This window comes from Schistocerca piceifrons, chromosome 2 (assembly GCF_021461385.2).
Source record: "Schistocerca piceifrons isolate TAMUIC-IGC-003096 chromosome 2, iqSchPice1.1, whole genome shotgun sequence".
Taxonomy (NCBI): Eukaryota; Metazoa; Arthropoda; class Insecta; order Orthoptera; family Acrididae; genus Schistocerca; species Schistocerca piceifrons.
Genome location: NC_060139.1, coordinates 791526951 through 791548126, shown reverse-complemented (window position 1 = coordinate 791548126; position 21176 = coordinate 791526951).

The following is a 21176-nucleotide window of genomic DNA, read 5'->3' as shown; positions in this document are numbered from 1 at the left end:
GAGGTACATACCATCATGTTACTAAACACTATCGTCAGGTTTCATTTGCAAACTGCATGTGTATAATGATTAATGTTCCGTTTTAGGGGCAGAAAATGGCTAGTTAATAGCAAACGAGAAGACCTTATGAAAAAGATCCAATTTACCTGTAAAATAATATTAGGTTTTTTTCGCTACATTTCGAACAAAACCAGTTCATGAATGCAGACAATAATAAACTCGTGTGGATTGCAGTACCCACGCCGTTTGACATCCCTAATAAGCCACCTCCACTGACGATGAAGAGCAAAACGTGTGGACTGCAGCACCCACGCCGTTTGACATCCCAAATAAGCCACCTCCACTGACGATGAAGAGCAAACTGCCAGAAAGATTCGACAACCCATCTAAAGCTATAAAAAACTCCTATGATACAGAAGCAGCCAGTTCAACTCTCCATGTAGCAGTGTCAGACTCGTGTGAATCGTCAACACAGACCTGCTTTGACAATGAATTGGTTAGATTAAGTGCAGTTATTCGTGTCTTCCAAATGCGTAATATTTGGTATGTATTTCATTCACTTCTGTTGTTAGTCACTTAATTTTCCTTGCTTCCTTCGTGTGATGACATTATTTTGTTAGCACCTTGTTCACTGACAGATTAAAAATCATTCAAATATTTGATTTTGCGTGAAATGTAATATAATCAGCTCATCATAATGTTTTAAACATATTTCTCCCACTATTTGGCAATTGCTTGCCTCACTTAGAATAATATAAAGTTGAAGGTCATACTTGAGGCAACAGGCGACAATGAAAAACTTAGTAGGCCTACAGAACGATAAATGAGCTGTCGATCGCTTTTGCATGTAGAGGTACATGTCCGCGCTTCTTACGGGTGAATCTGTTTGTTTATATTCTTTTGATATCAACGTGGAAGGCTGCAATTCTAACCATCGTCACAAGTGTTTCTTCACGAATGTGTTGTAGCTTGCCACTCGATTCATGGTTTTTGTCCATACTTGTGTTTATTGTACAATCATTTTTAGAAACATATATGCCTTCTGATTCTACAAAAACTCCTGGAGGCAAGAAAATAACTCAAATATTTCGTAAGTTACGTAAGAAATGGATGCAAAACAAACATTATTCTTAAGACACGTCTCACGTTCACCTTACTCGCCGCTTGAAGCGCTAGTGTCGCTCCATCTGTCAAACGGTAACAACTTTTACAGCAGTGAGTGTCGCGACTGTTATGTTAGACTGTGCTACTTACAAAGTCCTCTCGTTGCTTTTTGGACGAATACCTGCCAGACTGGCGTCCTTATCAACCATCTCGTTTCGGTCCTGTTCGTATCACCACCAACATCACTCCTCCCAATAGTCATCGACACTGTCATACACACTACAAGTCTCTAGACGACAACTTCAAACCATCTGCAATATCTCTTTACGAAAGTTCTGCGTTACTTCCGCAGTGATCTTGATGCTGGGACGGAGTTCATCGGCCTATTTTCGCCACATTCTTCTGGTGCTTCACCTCGACAATTACCCAGAATACCGGTCGATATCTGGTTTTTCAGTGCACATGATATTCGTCACTAGAAACGTATCACGAGCACTGAGTGTTAGGGTGCTTCTAGAGATACGCCGCCTCTCGACACTCGAGCTGCACTTCGGTTGCGCTGACGGCCGTATCGCTGCCGCAGCGCCAGGCGGTTCCGAGTGGACCGGCCGGTAGCAGTTCCGTAATGGAACAACTTGCGGTCCAGCTGCTGGCCAGATGTAGAAGTTTGGGGTGGGCTGTGGGAGAGAAGTTAGAGGTGAGGGACGTACGGAAATCGGTCGTCCGCAGAGTGTCGCTGCAGTGAATCATCATTCCAACTGCCTCTCTCTGGCTGAGAATGCACATGTAAGCGAAAGCGTTTATTCTTACAAACTGAGTATAGCGCTTAACTGTTGCAGAGCGTAATGTGTTCTTACGTTGTCAATAGCAATGCTGTTTCGATAACCTGGAGAAGATTTTTCTTCTCAACGCCAGTATCCGTGTTTTGCTCCTTACGAAAATCTAACAAAGAACAGATTTTAATATAATAATTCTAATTTACTGGTCACACTATAACAGTTTCTCTCGTACAGGTGACGCTCTTAACGAATATAATAATCAATCAACTATTTGACATCCACTGTAGACTTCAACCACACACATCTGTAGGAACCACGCCGTCTTGTGGTGCGAAGTGGTGCTTGTTATGAGCTCCATTATTGAAAAAGAGGCTCTTCTTGATTAGCGTGCAGTATTCTTCATTACTTCCGAAATCATCTTGCGACCGCTGTGCCTACATACTTGCTCGCCCACTTATAACTTGTTTGGCCACATGTTGCATTTCCGACGCAAAGCACACTGGCATTTGCGCGTCAACCAGTGATCTCTATACAACATGGATCTAGAAGTCTGGTCTCTTGAGTACACAACTGCAGCGCCTCTGCAGATTCATGCGCTTTACATCGTCCGCCATGTTGTGGTTTGACAAACGAATTTCCATCGGTCTGCAGGTGACAATGAATTGCAAACTGATTTCTTCTTTTGTACGTCAACATGTGATGAAATTGGCTGATATGGGAGAGGAGTCGAAAAGTATTTTCTTTTCGTGTTCTAGTGACATTTCGTACCAGCCATGTTTTAGTTTGGCAAGAAACGAAATATGAGCATCTATGATTGGCACGATCAGACAGCTGAAGTTCAACATCCAGGTAGTATAGAGATCACTAGTGTTAACGCACATGTTTGTTCCACACCACAGATGCTTCGCAACTACTACTCTGCTTTCACCTCTGCGACGGCGCTCACTCGCGCCAGCGATGCTATTGTTACACGAAGATATTATCTATGATTCACACAATAAAAACTTCTCTGACATGGCCATCGTGTTTATAGTGATTTGAAATAAATAATTATTACTTAAACTTTAAACATATATTACATTTTCGTGAACATTAATTACTGACAAAATTCATTAATATGCGTATATTAAGAACAAAATAGTTAAGAACTCGCGAAAAAAAGTAGCTGAAAAATACGTGAGGCAGTCTATTGCAGTGTTACAGACTGAAAGCAAGCTAGAGGGTGAAGAGTAAAATGGGCTCTACTGGTGTCACTAGCGAATACCGTGAACGAATGAAAAAGTCTGTTTCGCAACAAGGCGTACTGCGCATACCCTCGACATTTGTTCTGTCATGCAAATATTTTCAGGGCAGGTAAGTGGAAGTAAGAAATCAAACGAAACGCTATTACTCTGTAACGAGGTACGACAGATTACAGATCCCTTGTACCGAAAAACTCAGAAAAGATCCCTGAATACCGTCAGGAATTTTGTCGGTAGAGTTGGGGTGGACCCCCATATAAGACATTTTTGTCGAGTACTGCCTCGTATGCAGAGTAATGCGGGCGCTTGCTGGTTTCGGATGGAACACGTAAGGGTTGCCAGTGTGGAGGCGGAATAGGGTAGAGAGGGAAAGAAAGAGAGAGAGAGAGAGAGAGAGAGAGAGAGAGAGAGAATAGACAATAGGCTCTTACGGCGAGTGAACCCACCGTATGGGAGAGGAGGGCGGGCGAACCGCGGCCGGAGCTCGGCGCTGCCAGCTCCCTAGACGTCTGGACGAGTTCTTTTTTAATGAGCTCATTTTTCAGGCCGGGGAGCGGAGCGAGGCAGCTGCGAGAGGCACAGTACGGCGCCGAGCCGCGAGCAGGTCGATGACGGCTGGAGCCAGCCGGCGAGGCGAAACGGGAAGAGGAGAGAAGAGAAGGGCAGGCTAGGGTTGAGTGCAGCCTGGCTGGCTAGCACCGCACCGGCTTACCTATACCTGATACTGGCAGCTCTCGTAATATCTGTTACCAATACTCTACTCAATCGTTCAGAGAACTTACAGGAAAGCGGACCGTACGAGTGTTGCCCAGAAAGTAATGCACCGCATTTTCTTTTCTTCAACAATTTTTTATTGAACATAATGAAAATTGCACACACAAGAGAATGGTGTTTTATCTAGACACCCTATTTTACCGCGTAACGTCCATCCCGTTCTGTTGCCTTCGTCCAGCGCGAAACAAGGGCGTGTATACCGTTACGGTACCAATCCTTGTCCTGGTGGTGGAAATGGCTCTGAGCACTATGGGACTCAACTGCTGAGGTCATTAGTCCCCTAGAACTTAGAACTAGTTAAACCTAACCAACCTAAGGGCATCACAAACATCCATGCCCGAGGCAGGATTCGAACCTGCGACCGTAGCGGTCTTGCGGTTCCAGACTGCAGCGCCTTTAACCGCACGGCTACTTCGGCCGGCGTTCTGGTGGTGGAGCCAGTGCTTCGCTGTGTGAATCACCTCCTCACCGTCCTCAAAATGTCTTTCACGAGTGACATTCTTTAAAGGCCCAAGCAAGTAAAAGACCGAGGGGGCTACGTCAGGGCTGTAATGAGGATGGCATTAACACTGTCCAACCCTCTTTTGCGATGTGTTCAGCAGTGGGGCTGAGTGTTATTGTGTTGCACCAAAACGTCCCCTGGATTGATTTGGTACCGAAGTCGCCGGAAGCGCGTTTTGAGTTTTGTTAATGTGTTGACATGCGCTTCTGAATTAACGGCACCGCCTCTTGGCATCACATCAATGAGAATCACACCTTCACAGTCCCAGAACACGGTGATCACGACCTTACCGGTGGAAGCAGTTGCTTTGAATTTTTTCCTCTGTCGGGAGTGGGAATGGCGCCATTTCATCGACTGTCGTTTTGTTTCTGGCTCAAAATGATGAACCCAGGTTTTATCGGCTGTCACAATCCGGGAAAAGAAGGCCTTCCCATCAGCAAAAAAACGTTGCAAAAAATTAAGGGATTTTTTTTTTCTGTGAGGTTTGAGATCCACCTTTAGACACCGCGGGACCCATCTTGCACGCACTGAGTGCGGATAATCCACACTGCCGATGCTGGTTGACAGACGCAGCGCCAACTGCCGAGTCGCGAATGACATCAGCTCGCTGCAACATGTCAGTTATGACTGCCGTGGATGGTTTCCCCGACCGCTGCAAATCGTAGAGCTCCGCCGAACCGCCTTCTGATGATCTCACTCTCCGTGCCCAGCGACTAACTGCGTCGACAGCAGATGTGCCATAGACTTTGCCCAAGAGTTTGTGAATATTCCCTACAGTTTCTTTCTCTGCAGTGAGAAATTCAATGACAGCACGTTGCTTGTAACGTACCTCCCCTACAGACGTCATTTTGACAATGTCTTACAGCTACGCTATGTGTCGGAAGTGACGGAAACTTAGCGAACTCAGTCAGAAGACTTCAAATAATACATACGTAACGTTTCGCATTGGTAGCATTGTTTTCAGCTGAAAAAAAAAAACTGCGGTGTATACTTTCTGGGGAACCCTCGTAAATCGATCAGACCACCGGGTCTGTAGCGCACCGGTCAGGAGCGCTCACGGGTTTTCATGTCAGTAGAGGCAAAACATTTTCGCCATACAGGTCTATTGGGAGTTGTTATTTGCATTTCAGGGATTTGTACATGCTTTGGATGTCTCAAACGCTAAGCGACAATTTGGAATCGCTAATTATTCGCGCGCAGGCTGGCCAGAAGAGCTGTATAGCTGGGAGAAGTTTACTTTGTCATCGCTGCTTTAGGGCGAGGAGCGCGGGAATGCTATCGTTTGAGGAGTAGTCAAACAGACGACGGGCAGACTCGTGGCAATGCAGATGTAGGATGAGGTCACTGCTATCTGATATTTTTTCCCTATTAGGCCTGGTAAAATTAGAATCCCTGACGCTTCTTAAATATCTTTCTCCGCTCACACTCACTCTGTCGTTTCACTGGAGTGATCACTAGCCACTGTTAGTTCAAAAGCCGGCCGGTGTGGCCGAGCGGTTAAAGGCGCTACAGTCTGGAACCGCACGACCGCTACGGTCGCAGGTTCGTATCCTGCCTCGGGCATGGATGTGTGTGATGTAGTTAGGTTTAAGTAGTTCTAAGTTCTAGGGGACTTATGACCACAGCAGTTGAGTCCCATAGTGCTCAGAGCCATTTTGTTAGTTCAAATTTTGAAACATGTGCCCTGTTCCGAGCTACATTTAATGCACATTTTTTATTTATTTTCTGTAATATTCGACACTATCAGGCTAACACATATTCAACAGTTCAGAAGAAAAATGGGAACTTAGAATAATACCTGTTTCACGCAACGTGCTCAAAACTGTGGTACATACTCTATGATTAGGACTTCGACGTATCGGATGCACTACCATCGCAAAAGCTGTAAACATACACCATATCTGCATATGCTTCTTTAACGTAGATGTGAGGGGTTTTAGCCAGCCCGAGTACAAACACAGTTAACCGATGCTTCTCTGTGAAACATTCTCAATCCCTCGCACTACTTCACTCACAACACCCATGGACAACTGTCCCTTCTACAGGCTAGTTTAATGGCAGACACACATCCCGAGGGGAGAGACTGAAAACAACGAAGTTGGTTGGGCTAGAATAAAACGTCAGAGTACATAGACGGGCCACTAACCCAAACACGAATGTACCTGAAATCTTGAAAACTATTTGGAATAGTGTAAATGTCTACGTGAAGTTTTATGCTTCAAATGAGCGTTGCTGTCATACGAAACTTCTGCATTGAAGACTTCCTTCAAATATTTTTACTTTTCCTATTACTATTTCCTTGCATATTTAAATATTTACTCAAAATTGCGGTTTAAATGAAGCAATTTACGAAATTTAGAACGTGACACAATTAGAGAGAAAATTGAAGCTGTTACAGGAGCCCAACACTTTATGCTTGCAAAGTATACATTGTCTTGTATATTTTCACAATATGATTTTAGCGGATTATGGTAATTAGACACATTCTTCTTAATGAAATGTTTAAATGTTTCTCATGAATACCGGTTTGCGTTTCTTTCTCCCTTCACTATCACCCTACTCCATATTTTTTGAAATGCATTTAGTAAGTTGTCAGCTACCGGGTACTACGTTGTAAAACAGGGATTGTTTTGTACTTAATGTAACTCAGAAATCTTCGAGTCTTCAAAGCTAATTTCTTAAGTTTTTTGAGATAGTGCCGTACTGCTTTAGGAAAATTATGTTCGGGCATTGAGTGTGAGACCTTTGAAGTGTGAACAAAATCGAAGAGCGCAAATTAGTAAGGTCTCCTTGCTACATAAATGCCGTATATACGTCGAACTCAAGTGAGATCGGAAATGTTCGAAAGTCGAAGTAATCACAGTAGACTACAGGTAGTCCGCCTGCCCTATAATCCCCTCAGACGATTCCCATCTGTGTCTCAGGATACTTCAAAGACCATTCCCCAAAAAGACATGGTTCGATGGTTGAATCCCGAACAGGTCACTTTTTAATCTTTTAAGAAGTTCTAATACGATTTATACTCCGCTGCTGAGTACAGATTGATTGGAGACTTTATAGGTTCTTTGCAACTACAACAGAATCTCTGCTAACTCGTCCGACTGGATAAGAATCTTAAACACGTGAACAGGACTAGAATAAATGAGTCTCACCGCTATTTCCTTTTTAGAAGCGTACACGTTTTTAGAATTGTCGCAGTGAAGCGAAGATTTTAAACGAACGAAATGAAATTGAACAACAGAAATCAAAACACTGAGGATGTAGTGACGTGAAACAACGGTTTCTCGATGACTGGCATGAACTACTGCATCCGTCTTCTGAAGATGACAGATGATGGCCGAAAGCGGTAATTTGTATTGGAATCTTGTGCGGCGATTCCGAAAATTAATCTATTTTCTAAACAAACGCTAGGAACACCATAAATCTGACCTAACTGGATAATACGACTGCTTGCAAGAAGCGTGGCATATGGATACAAGGCCTGGTCTGTAACAAATTGCCATATGTCTCAATGTATTCATAACATGTGACTGTTGCACATTAAGGCAGGTGGTGAATAGAATCACTAGTTGAGCGCGCCGTTCCTTTGGGATCTCTAGAGCGCAGCACTCGCAGAGGAGCGTTCCCCCCCCCCCCCCCCCCCCCCCTCCCGCGGGGCTTTCGTTGCGCGCATTGTATTTACGGTCGAATTGCCCATCTATTGTAGTGCGCGCCCAGGTTCCCATTTTCCGATCACGGACTATGAGCAGTGCAGAGCAGTCCCTTATTTGAAATACACCCTCCACTTCACGGTCTGCCGCCACATCGACTCGCCGGCCATTTTTTCCCTCAGCTGCTATCATTGGCCGAGCGCAGCTGGCGCGCCGCTTTGTACCGTTGATTGATACCATGGACGTCGGGAGAACGACCACTGGCTTACTGGACGGAGCATGCCTATCGGTAATCATAAACTTTCGCCTGTCACACTGAACGAAATAGAAACTGGGACGGTTCCATTTTATAATGGTGTTGGTACATCTCTACTTACAATGAGGTGACGAAAGTCATGGGATAGCGATATGTACGTTTATAGATGGCGGTAGTGTCGCGTACACAAGGCATAAAAGGGCAGTGCATTGGCGGAGGTGTCATTTGTACTGAGGTCATTCATGTTAAAATGTTTCCGACGTGATTATGGCAGCATGACGGGAGTCAACAGACTTTGAACGCGTATGGTAGCTGTAGTTTCCTCAATGTCAAAAGTGTGCTAATAAAACCAAATTTCAGACATTACCTTTCGCTATGGGAAAAACAATGAGCGACGGCCTTCACTTAACGACCGAGAGCAGCGGCTTTTGCGTAGAGTTGTCAGTGCTAACAGACAAGCAAAACTGCGTGAAATAACCGCTGTAATCAATGTGGGACGTACGACGAACATTTCCTTAGGATAGTGCTGCGAAATTTTGAGTTAATTTGCTATGGCAGCAGACGACCGACGCAAGTACCTTTTATATAGCTTGAAATCGTGTGCGGCGCCTTTCCTGGGGTCGTGACCGCATAAGTTGGTCCCTAGACGTCTGGAAAACAATAGTCTGGTCAGAGAAGTTCCGATTTCAGTTGTAAGAGCTGACGGTAGGGTTTCCCTGTGGCACAGACCCCACAGAGCCATAGTCACAAGTCGTCAATAACGCATTATGCAAGTTGGCGGTGGCTGCATAATGGTGTGGGGTGCTTTTACATGGAATGGGTTAAGTCCTCTCGTCCAACTGAACCGATCATTGACTGGAAATGGTTATGTTCGGTTGCTTGGAGACCATTTGCAGCCATTTTTAAGGATGGCAATGCGCCATGTCCCCGAGTCACAATTGTTTGCAATTCTAGATGGTTCGATCGAATGATTTTGCCACAGAGATCGCCCGACGTGAATTCCTTCGATCATTTGTGGGACATACTCGAGAGGTCAGTTTGTTTACAAAATCCTGTACCGGCAACACTTTCGCAATTACGGACGGCTATAGAGACAGTATGGCTCAGTACTTCTGCAGGGGACTTGCAACGACTTGGTGAGTCCATGTCACGTCGAGTTGCTGCAGTACGCTGGGCAAAAGGAGGTCCGACAAGTTTAAGAGGTATCCAGTGAACTCTGTCACATCAGTGTATTTCCCCATCACTGCGACATATTTTTTTCCAAAGATGGATGACTAGGCAGTACGTTTTAGCTCAACAGCAACTGTATGCACCGAGTTTATTACTCTTGTCTGTCACACCTCGTTGGATTGGATTGGATTTTTTTGGGGGGAGGAGACCAGACAGCGAGGTCATCGGTCTCATCGGATTAAGGAAGGAACCATCCCGGCATTTGCCTGGAGCGATGTAGGGAAATCATGGAAAACCTAAATCAGGATGGCCTGACGCGGGTTTGAACCGTCGTCCTCCCGAATGCGAGTCCAGTGTGCTAACCACTGCGCCACCTCGCTCGGTACCTCGCTGGAGATGTGTAGGTGCATCACATCTCCCGGTTGTTGACCTGAAATCCACTAACCTTCTTTACCGGTGAAATAAAATTAAAACATCTGCAGTCGTCACTTTTGCATTTAATTCATTTATGTAAAAGTGACGTCTCCGGGTGTTTTATCTCTTACTGAGCAGCCAAACTCCTGGTAAACATCCATTACATACAATAGCGAACTTACAGAGTACTTTTACTTATTTTATGTCTTTTATTAATGCGTCTCTGCAGAAATGCCTTGGGAATCGCATGATTCATGTCATCAAACTCGGGATGAATGTTTGCCAATATGAACTTCCAGTACAGCACCATTGTAACAATGGCGTAACAAACTGTCGCCGTTTTCATATTTGGTTAATGGTATTATCACCCCATGTTTCAGTATGACATTCACCTACAGTGCATAATACCAGATTTACTGTTGACAACAGACTGTAATAGATCATCATTTTCGATTTGCACCTGAATGAACTATTGGGCATAGTAGCTTCGCGATTGTTAGAGGGCTAGTCATTGCATCGCCGGAAGATGCACTTGTAACGGAGCGAAACTGGTAGTGTTCCCAAAAAAGCACTACGTAACACCTAGAGCACCTGTGAGTCCCATCGACTTATAAAAACCTTTTTGGTAAAAAGAAGCAGTTTGAAGATTCTTAAATATTGGTAGTTTGTTTTGACACCTCTGCTCTGTAGAGATCTCAGCGTGTAGTAGGACTCGGCCGTGTACCTGTACACACGCAAAAAATTAATTACCTAACTTTATCTTTTCGAGGTGATGACTGTAACTTTGATTATCACTGGTAGTGTGACCCAGTTTATGGTCGGTTTCCGAAGTGCGGACCGTGAGGGCATCTGTGATGAATATTAAGCAAAAGAACGCCGAACGAGTTTTATACTTTAATGACAGGTGGCAGGTTTTCTTCGACTAGGAAGAGTCGCGGTAGCTGGCGTCAGTTGCAGTTGCATGTTAGCAAGGGACAAGTACCTGCCGCAGGGAAACTCGATAGTGTCATACCGTCTCGGCGGCGGCCTTCGTTTCGTCTTTCGTAACGCGACGCTCCTCGTTCACACAGCCTTCACGGCGGCGTCGTCCGCAGTCTCTCTCGGGTAACGTCATTTTTATCTGCTTAACTTTTTTCCCTTTGCTTCTAGCTTCGTTTCTTTAGCCTTTGCCTCGCCGCACAATCGCTGCTCTTACAAGCTGGAGACCGAATTCCGGGCGATGATTGCGCAACCGTGCAACGATAATGTCGTACTATGTTGGGCCAATGACTGATAAAAGATATGGTATGTAATACTATCCTATATTACGAGGGGACTTCAAAAAGTAAGTTACACATTATTATGGCTGGCCAAATAACAGTTATTGAATACCGCACTACAGTTTAGAGCAGTGGTTCCTAACCAGTTTTAGACCATTACACCTGTGTGAAATTAGGTATTAGCTTCTACCCCCGCCTCCTCCCCCCCCCCCTCACCTCCTCATCATCCATATTATTACCAACTTCAGTAATGTGCTAACCTGTAGAATCACTTTTCTTGGAACACTTTTATTTTTAAAACGATGAAACATAAATGATATTTAGTGTGTGTGTGTGTGTGTGTGTGTGTGTGTGTGTGTGTGTGTGTGTGTGTCTGTCTTAGAATGAATGAGGAAGGAATTCCTGGTGCATCCCAAGTGCTACCCATAACTCCTCCTCTGATAAGAAAACTAAGAGAGGGTAGACACTTGTTACAAAACATACTTGCCTTCCATTACTCTTTTCCATTGCGGCATTTGCTTGATCTGCACACGGCAAACTCACTGAAAGTTAATCAAATTAAAATTTGTACACTATACTTCCTGTTCGTAAATCACTTGATAGCTGCACTCCTTACTACTGAATTGGCACAAGCTGGAAAACTTCAGGCTGTTAATACTTTGTTTCTGACAACAGCCACTGATACGAGTAATAATAATAGTAATAATAATAATACTGTGTACGACACTTAGCACACCTTTATGAGAGAGCCGATTATTATTACGAGTAGGTTTACTGTTTAAATTTCGAAAGCGTGGGTTGCAAGAACTCACATACAACTCGCAAAATGACGATGACAGGAAAATGAGAAAAATACTTCGCTCATACAGTGGCTTATCGACAGTCGTTCTTCCTACGTGCCGTTCGAGAATAGAGCAGCGAAGGGGGAGGTGATATGGTACCTACAAGTTCCCTCCGCCATACAATGTAGAATGACTCATGAGGTATACAAGCAGACAGTACATCCTGCGTTTCTCGACAACATATCTTGATTTAAGAACTCAACTCACTCTGCGACTAATGATTTTCAGTTGAAAGAGATAAACTGGCTATCTGACTCCTGCTCCAGACTTCTGTGGAGAGGATTGCAGTCAGGACTGTCCCATATATCTGTTATGAGCCATTTAGTCGTCATTTAATTTGTTTCAGCCAGTCTAGCGGCAGAATGTACAGCAGCAGCAGTTCTTCTGGACTCCAACAAACGGTCATACCTAATGGTTCCCGATATACAGTGTGGTCAGAAGACTGAAAAGTTACAAGAGTGTTGCAGCGTAGTTTGTGCTGAGAGATTGTTATTTTAAAAAAAATTGATACGTCGCGCACTTTCCGAGTTAATTAACGTTTAAGTTAGCTAATTGGGTCGTTGAGCGTGCAAATCCAAGCGGCCCGCCAGAGACGGTGTCGCCACAGGTGTTCCCTTCGTTTGGTTTCCTAAAGCCGAACAAGAGAGCGATACGAAAACTGGACATGGAACGGTAGTAAAGATCGAAGCCGAGCCAAAGGCTGAGCAGTCTCGTTCACTATCATCTACGCTATGAGAACAACTGACACTAATTGTATCTGGCGGACCACGAATTTGTGCGCCCAATGGCCCTATTAGTTAACTTCAATGCTAATTAACTCTGAGACGGCACAATGTATAGAATTTTGTCTTATTTATTTCTCAGCACAACCTACCCTGTAACACCTTCACAAAGCTTTAGTACTGTTTTTGACACCTTGTTTATTAAAATTAACAAGGCCTCCGCCAGCACACCGAAATGGCATGGACCCGACTACTATCAGCAGTAGTGCTGGAGAGAACTGACACCATGAATCCTGCAGGTCTGTCCATTAATCCGTAAGAGTACGAGGGAGTGGATATGTCTTCTGAACAGTACGTTGCAAGGCATCCCAGATATGCTCAATAATGTTCATGTCTGGGGAGTTTGGTGGCCAGCGGAAGTGTTTAAACTCGGAAGTGGTTTGCTGGAGCCACGCTGCAGCAATTTTGGATGCCTGGGGCGTCTCATTGTCCTCCTGGAACTGTCCAGGTACGTCGGAATGTGCAGTGGACATGAATGGATGCAGGTGACCAGGCAGGATGCTTACGTACTTGTCAGTGTCGTATCTAGACGTATCAGGGGTCCAGTATCACTCCCACTGCACACGCCACGCACCATTACAGAGCCTCCACCAGCTTGAACAGCCCCCTGCTGACACGCATGGTCCATGGATTCATAAGGTTGTGTCCATATCCGTACACGTCCATCCGCTCGATCCAATGTGCAACGAGACTCGTCGGACCAGGCAACGTGTTTCCTGTCATCAACCGTCCAATATCGGTGTTGACGGGTCCAGGCGAGACGTGAAGCTTTGTGTCGTGCAGTCATCAAGGGTACACGAGTGGGCCTTCAGCTCTGAAAGACAATATAGATGATGTTTCGTTGAATGGTTCGCAGGCTGACACTTGTTGATGGCCCAGCATTGAAATGAGCAGCAGTTTGCGGAAGGGTTGCAGTTCTGTCACGTTGAATTGTTCTCTTCAGTCGTCGTTGGGCCCATTCTTCCAGGATCTTTTTCCGGTCGCAGCGCTCTCAGAGATATGATGTTTTGCCAGATTCCTGATATTCGCGATACACTCGTAAAATGGTTGTACGGGAAAAATCGCCACTTCATCGCTACCTCGGAGATGGTGTGTCCCATCGCTCGTGCGCCGACTATAACATCACGTTCAAACTCACTTAAATCTTCATAACTTGCCATTGTAGGATCTAACAACTGCGCCAAACACTTATTGTCTTATATAGGCGTTTCCGACTGCAGCGCCGTATTCTACGTTTCCATATCTGTGTATTTGAATACGCCTGCCTATACGAGTTACTTTGGCGCTTCGGTGTAGTATCCTTGGGAGCAAATACACCAATCACAACTTTTCTTCCGCTTTCGAAATGCTCCAGGAGATATTTCTTGGGATGCCACTTCTCGCACTAAGTCAGGGAGGATGTGTTGGGAGACACCTATCGATGTTTGAATAGACTCCTATCCATTCGCGCGGAAAATTCGAATTTCGTGATAGGAAGCTACGAACATGTCTTTGATTGGATTTTGTCCGCCCCATACTGACTCTAGTTTACAGTCACACGATTACCGAACAACTTAATCGCTTTTGTAGGCACAAGTGACACGAAACTGTAATTAACGGGTCGCCTGAGACTGTACGGAAGGTAAGGTACGCCTGTGTAGAAACAACACCCTCATCGACTCTGGCAAGACCGTAGTCCTTAGTGACTGTAGCCTGTGGCCACATGCTCTGCTGGACAGACTCAGAGCAGAGCTCGAATTGAGGCTAAGTGTGCCGTAAGACGGAGCAGCCAGCGCGGCCTGCAGGTGCAGCACCGTTACCCGCGACCTGGACGGACACTCCGAGCAGCCCAGATCGTTGCTTTCGGGGAAGCCAGCCCGGCGGCGCAGTGCTAACACACTGCACCTGCGTTCGGAACGACGGCGGTTGAAGCACCCGTTCTGCCTTCCAGATTTAAGTTTATCGCTGTTTGGCTAAATCGCTTAGGGCAAAATCCGCAATGATTCCTCTCAAAAAGACAGTCGAATTCCATCCACGCCTTCCCAAATACGAGTTAATGTTCCGTCTGTAACGACGTCGACGGCACCTTAAACCGTAATCTTCCTTCCTTCATTTTGGGGGCCATCCCGGTCACGTAAGTCTGCAATCAGTATGGAACAACTCCTTCGATGTCTTAATTAAACAAGTTAGCATTACGATATGTTCAGTGTAGTTGATGTTATGTTCAAGCTTTACACAGTAAACGTCTCAAAATTCCGCCTCTTTCATAACCTGAAGCTTTCGTAGCTTTATCCCTTTAGTTGAAACCATTGTCTTCAACTGATTTAACTACCGATTCGGCTGTTTACCATGAAACGTATTAGGTGGGCCATATTAACTGAAATTCACAGACAAACGCACGATCGTTGTTTGGTTGGTACTCGTTGAATGGTCATAGCTGCAGAACGAGTTTTTGGTAGAAAGATAAAATATATTGACATTCCTTCCGAGCCAAAGACACTTCAGGTAGCTTTGCCAACTCACAACAAAACTGTCAAATTCCGACCTAAACTAGACCTCGGGCTAAGCTACAAATGAGTCTGTAGCCAGAACCAGATTTTTTGCTTTCACATTCGTTGTCTGCTCCAAGTCTACCTGCGAAAGCCGCTTATCCCGGAAAGAGCCACAAGCTCCGCAGTACGTCTCTCCGTCCAAGTGTTCCCAAGCCCCTTCTACAACGGCTTTTGGTTGTTTGCAAAGCTTTGCTCGATTCGAGGTCCTCTGATTCATTCTGAACGTGTGTGTCAAACAGTTTTGTCCATCCCTTGTACTGGAAAAGTAGCGGAAATGTTCCTAGTTGTAAGGTGGGAGACCGCCTGTATTTACGTTTTCTTCAGTCTGGAACCGCGCGACCGCTACGGTCGCAGGTTCGAATCCTGAATCGGGCATGGGTGTGTGTGATGTCCTTAGGTTAGTTAAGTTTAAGTAGTTCTAAGTTCTAGGGGATTGATGACCTCAGAAGTAAAGTCCCATAGTGCTCAGAGCCATTTGAACCATTTTATTTACGTTTTCAACTGTGTAACATTCTGTACGAAGGCAGCAGGGGTAAAATACAGGGACTGAAATATTATACACAACTTGTACAGAAACCAGATGTATATCATAAGAGTCTAATGGCATGAAAAGGAAGCAGTGGTTGAGAAGGGAGTGAGAAAGGGTTGTCGCCTCTGCTCTACTTATTCAGTTTGCAAACTGGGCCAAAAAAAAAAAAAAAGAAAAAAAAACAGAGAAAATTACGAGAATGAAATTTTAATTTTGTCGCAGACAGCAAAGGATTGGGTAGTGCGTCTGAACGGAATGGAGAGTGTCTTAGAAGGAGGATGTACGATGAATATTAACAAAACCAAAAGAAGGGTAGAGGAATCCACTTGAATTAAGTCAGCCGATGCTAAGGCAATTAACAAATGAAACGGCAAAAGTGGTAGGTGAGTTTCACTATTTGGAAAGTGAAATAATTGATGATGGCCGAAGTAGAGAGAATATAAAATTTATTATGGCAATAGCAGCAAAAGCGTTTCAAAAAAAGAAAATTGTTAATATCGAATATATATTTAAATGTTAAAATACCTTTTGTGTCGGTATTTTTTCTGGAGCGTAGTTTTGTACGAAAATGAAACGTACACTGTAGGCTATTTAGACAAGAAGAGAACAGAAGCTTTTGAAATGTGGTGCTTCGGAAGAATGCTGAAGATTATATAGATAGATCGCGTAACTAATGAGGAAGTATTGAATAGCATTACGGAGAAAGAAATTTGTGGCACAACTTGTCTGAAAGAAGCAATCATTTGATAGAGCACATTCCGAATCATCAAGAAATCTTCAGTTTAGTTCAAATGGTTCAAATGGCTCTGAGCACTATGGGACTTAAATGCTGTGGTCATCAGTCCCCTAGAACTTAGAACTACTTAAACCTAACTAACCTAAGGACATCACACACATCCATGCCCGAGGCAGGATTCGAACCTGCGACCGTAGCGGTCACGCGGCTCCAGACTGTAGCGCCTAGAACCACACGGCCACTCTGGCCAGCTTCAGTTTTTGAGGAAAGTATGAGGGGTAGAAACTGCAGAGGGAGACCAAGAGACAGCTTCAAATGGATGTGTGTTGCAGTTATTATTCGGGGGTGAAGAGGCTTGCACAGGGTAGAGTAGCGAGCTGCATCAAATAAGTCTTCGGACTGAAGACAACAACAACATCAACAAGAAGAACAACAATATTCTGTCAAACGAAATGGTCCTAAACGAAATTTTGAACCTTAACATTATAAAAATAAATTCTCGCTTGAAGACCAAATGACACTGTACATTCGCGAGGTTCCACTTACGGCAATGCCTGACATCAGTCTCCGTTGAGTATTAGAATGTGCAGTTTCTGAGTTTCACGTTACGGTGCAATACGACCGACTTTAAAGGTGATGCCTTTGGAAATGGATCGTTGTGATGCGATGGTTCTCGCCCGTAAGTAACGCCTAGCGATCCTGAATGCATTCCGTGTCGCTATGTTCTCACTGTTTATGCAGGTACGCTCACCGTACATGTTACGTTTCTTGGCTGAGTGCCAGATCAGGTCGTTGACTTTCCCGTCTTCAGCAAGTGCTTCCTTTGGCGGACATTTCGGATCCGTAACTCAGAGAGGAAAATTGGATTCTCCCTTGTACTGAGTCCCCTCCGCTTCGGAGACTACGGGCGGCAAGGGAATCGGCTTACGTTTGAGGATTATTCGGTCTCGGGAGCAACGTCAGCCATCTTCCATGGCAACAGGAGCTTACCCTTTGCGCAAAGGAGGCCTATGGGGGGATTTACCGCTTGCTTGCATGCAGTCTCGTGTGACATTAAAGATTGTTATTTTCGAACATGAGTGAATATGCGTCTTTTTTTTTATTGGATATATACGTCTCCTGGACCGGGGAATCTGTAGCAAAAATTCACTTATGTTCTTTCGTTATTGCCGTTTCGGTCACCAACTTGATCTTTGTCGCAGTTCTCCTTTGCTGTCGCTTGCAGGCTATCCTGTCCATTTCGACGTAACTGGTGAATCCTACGCCATCGACGATCTGTTTCACACACAGTGTGTGTGTGTGTGTTTGTGTGTGTGTGTGTGTGTGTGTGTGTGTGTGTGTGTGAAACAGATGTATAGACTTGCCCCTACAATTCTCTCCAACCACCGTCCTTTCAAATACAGTTTTCAGTAACAACCGATGGCGTAATAGTCCCAACCACTTTTTCTTCGTATGAGGAAATAATAGCCACAGGTTGTACATGAAATATTTTTTTTTATTTGCGAACCATCAAATGGCAGTAACTCGAAGGAACTCGTGCAAGTTAAAATAAGCACCGTCTTGCCAAAAAATATAGGGCGTTCGTTGTATTTAAACTTCATAAAGTGATGATTAATGTCGTTTTACGATTCAGTGCTCCATTTCGTATCACTTAAATAAGATTTAAGTTAAGCTGTTGCTTAATACGGCACTGCATTTAATAGGTTGGGGCGTATTACGCCATTGGTTGGTCCTGAAAACTATGTTTGAGAGTGGTAGTTGGAGAGAAGTGCAGGGGCAGGCATACATGAAACAGATCGTCGATGATGTGTGATTCACCAGTTTTGTCGAAATGGACAGGATAGCTTGCAGGCGGTGAGTAGCGAGAAATATAGAAGCTACACTGATAATGAGAAACACATATGTACATACGCCTTGGGATACCCATCACTGGTTTAGCGTCTACTCAGAAGGCATACGTGAAACTGACGTTCACGTTTGACTTGGGTGTCGATCTCGAAACCTTAATTTAACGAGACAGTTGCGTTCCCTCGTGAATCCGATTGAGGAATATTCCAAATCCCACTTAAAATCAAGATATAATCGTCTTAATCATTTTTCTGCTCAGAATCGGCGTTTCTACGGTATCCTATCGCAAGCAATTATTCTAGTATATGCGAACGAAAACGTGATTGGTTTCGTGTGATTGGGTGCGTGCGACTGTGTACAGTTCAAGGAAAAGACCTATTTCTGTACTTGTCATTGTCATTGCTGCTTTTAGATATCTCGTTAATCGTCTAAATTTTTTGTCTAAACCTATCACACGCAATGTAGAGTTGCCGTGACACGGTAACTTCGATCTTGTTTAAACGACAGTGAGCCGTAAAGTGACATGTAATTTTATCACTTTATTAGAAACTTCTTTAATCCATAGCGTCTAAATAGTACAAACGCGCCGTATTTTTGTGAAAATGGTGCTTTTTCTTGAATGAGAAGAGTTCCTTAGAGTTACTACGATTTGATGTTTCGCAAATAAAACTGGTATTTCATGCACAACAAATGGCTGTTACTTTCTCATACGAAGAAACAAGGTACTACAACGCTTTTTTTCCCCCGAAAGAACTGTCACATTTTACCACAGTATGTATTACGCGCCACCACTTACAATCTTAGGACACCTTTTCAATTACGTTTAGATCAAATTTCTCGCTTACCTTTCAAGCGGGCATTGAGAAAGTTTACCGCTGATCCCAAGACAAACTTTGAAGTCCTGTACCTAAGTAAAGTTAACCCCGAGTTTCGGTCTTAATTCATGTGGAAGATTAGTCTTGTGACATGGGATTAGTGTTTTTGAAACGACGTTTAATATGATTGTAGCGCGGGATGGCTCCCTGTAAAAGCTGCATCTGTGGAGAAATACGTATAAAAGTCTTGCAGGGAGAAATCCGTATAAAAGTCTTGCAGAAGAACCCAGCACAGGGTGTATACGACTCGGGACATCCGGGAGATCCGGGAAAAACCCGGGAATTTCTTCGTCCGGAAGAAAACCGGGAAAAACCCGGGAATTTTTTAGAATTCCGTGAATGTTTCATCGTTTTAGTTACCAGTTAAATTTTTGTGATTTTGACTGGTAAGAACCAATACTCTAACGAAGGATATTACTGTATCCCGCTTCTGCAGAATAATACTGCAGCAACAAAACATGAACGAGAGAAAAAAAACGAAAATAAAACTTAATAAATAAAACTTAAAATACGCCATATACAACAACAAAACACAGTGCTCATACAAGCGTCTGCCAACCAAATTGTGTCACAGGCTTTAGGAAGAATATGCAGTGCTTCCTAACAACAAATTGGCTCTGATGAGCGTGACGTGACAGCTGTTTACATTAGATTCATTTGAGCAGTTGGGGGCGGGCTCTTGCGCGTGCGAAGTTGAGTCGCGTATGAGTAGTACATTCACCCGCTTCTGGTTACAGATGTGTGGCTGGGCGCCACTATCTAAATTGCTCCGGTTCGGAAATATCGTAAATCTGGACCTGATGCACAGAGCAGTCTTAGTTGTAGTGGGGAATTGGGTAGTCTCCAGTGATTTTGCTGTTTCCTCTTAGTTTATTGCTCTCACATTAAATGAAAACAAAACGGATTTCTGTGGCCGGGAGCTACCAAATGAATTAAAATACGTTCGCAAAGTTACGGAAAGCTAAAATATGTTGTTAGTTTCAGGTTTTTTTCCACCTTTCTGACAGTCAAGCATTAATCGCCTTGCAGAACAATGAAGTTATTTTTGACGGTTTGCTAAAGAGATTTGGCTTTTATTAATCTTTTGCGCCGAGGCAGTCAATTTATTTGAAACGAAGTGTTTAATTTCACAGTGTTGGCTGCACACTGTTCGCTGCATTTCAAGTGCACGTTTTCCATCTTCTAGTTCGTATGGCATTTTGCCATAATAAAGAACCAAACATGAAATACAATACTGGTACTCAAGACAATTTACATCCGAATCTGGACACAGGATTGTGCACTTTAAGCTGAATTATGCATTTTAGTATGGTTCATGAAATCCCGATACTCTTGAAATGTCCTTTGATGTCTTGTTTCTTTTATGACATAATGCAAGATCTTTTAATATTTTACACGTACGAACATGCGGGCTTCCTGCGTCATCGTAGCTGCGCAGGCGCAGTGGCGCCTGTTATCTGGCGCTCTCTGGCAACTGCTGAAACGAACCAATTTCTAACAGGTCACGGGAAAAATATTGCGAATCGTGGTTTGAAAAGCGTTACTTTCAAAGTAAATTTCCTTTTACGCAAGATGAACTACCATATGTGCGAGAATGTACGATGAATTTCTTAAATCACAGAGCGTTTGACTCTCATTTAAAAATCAAATCTCTGAGTACTACCATCTAGAAGAATTTCGGGCGTAGAAGATCAGACATTTACGTCGTTATTAAAAATTTTACTGGCACCATCTTAAAGTGTAACAGGCGCAAAAAGATCAGCATTATATGTGGAAGCTTAGCTTCTCTTTCAGCTTATTAATCTTCGAGACCAATATTATTTGTGAAAGCTTTGTCTTTCTTGTAGTAGCAACACTATGTATATTAATTCCCGCTACTTACAA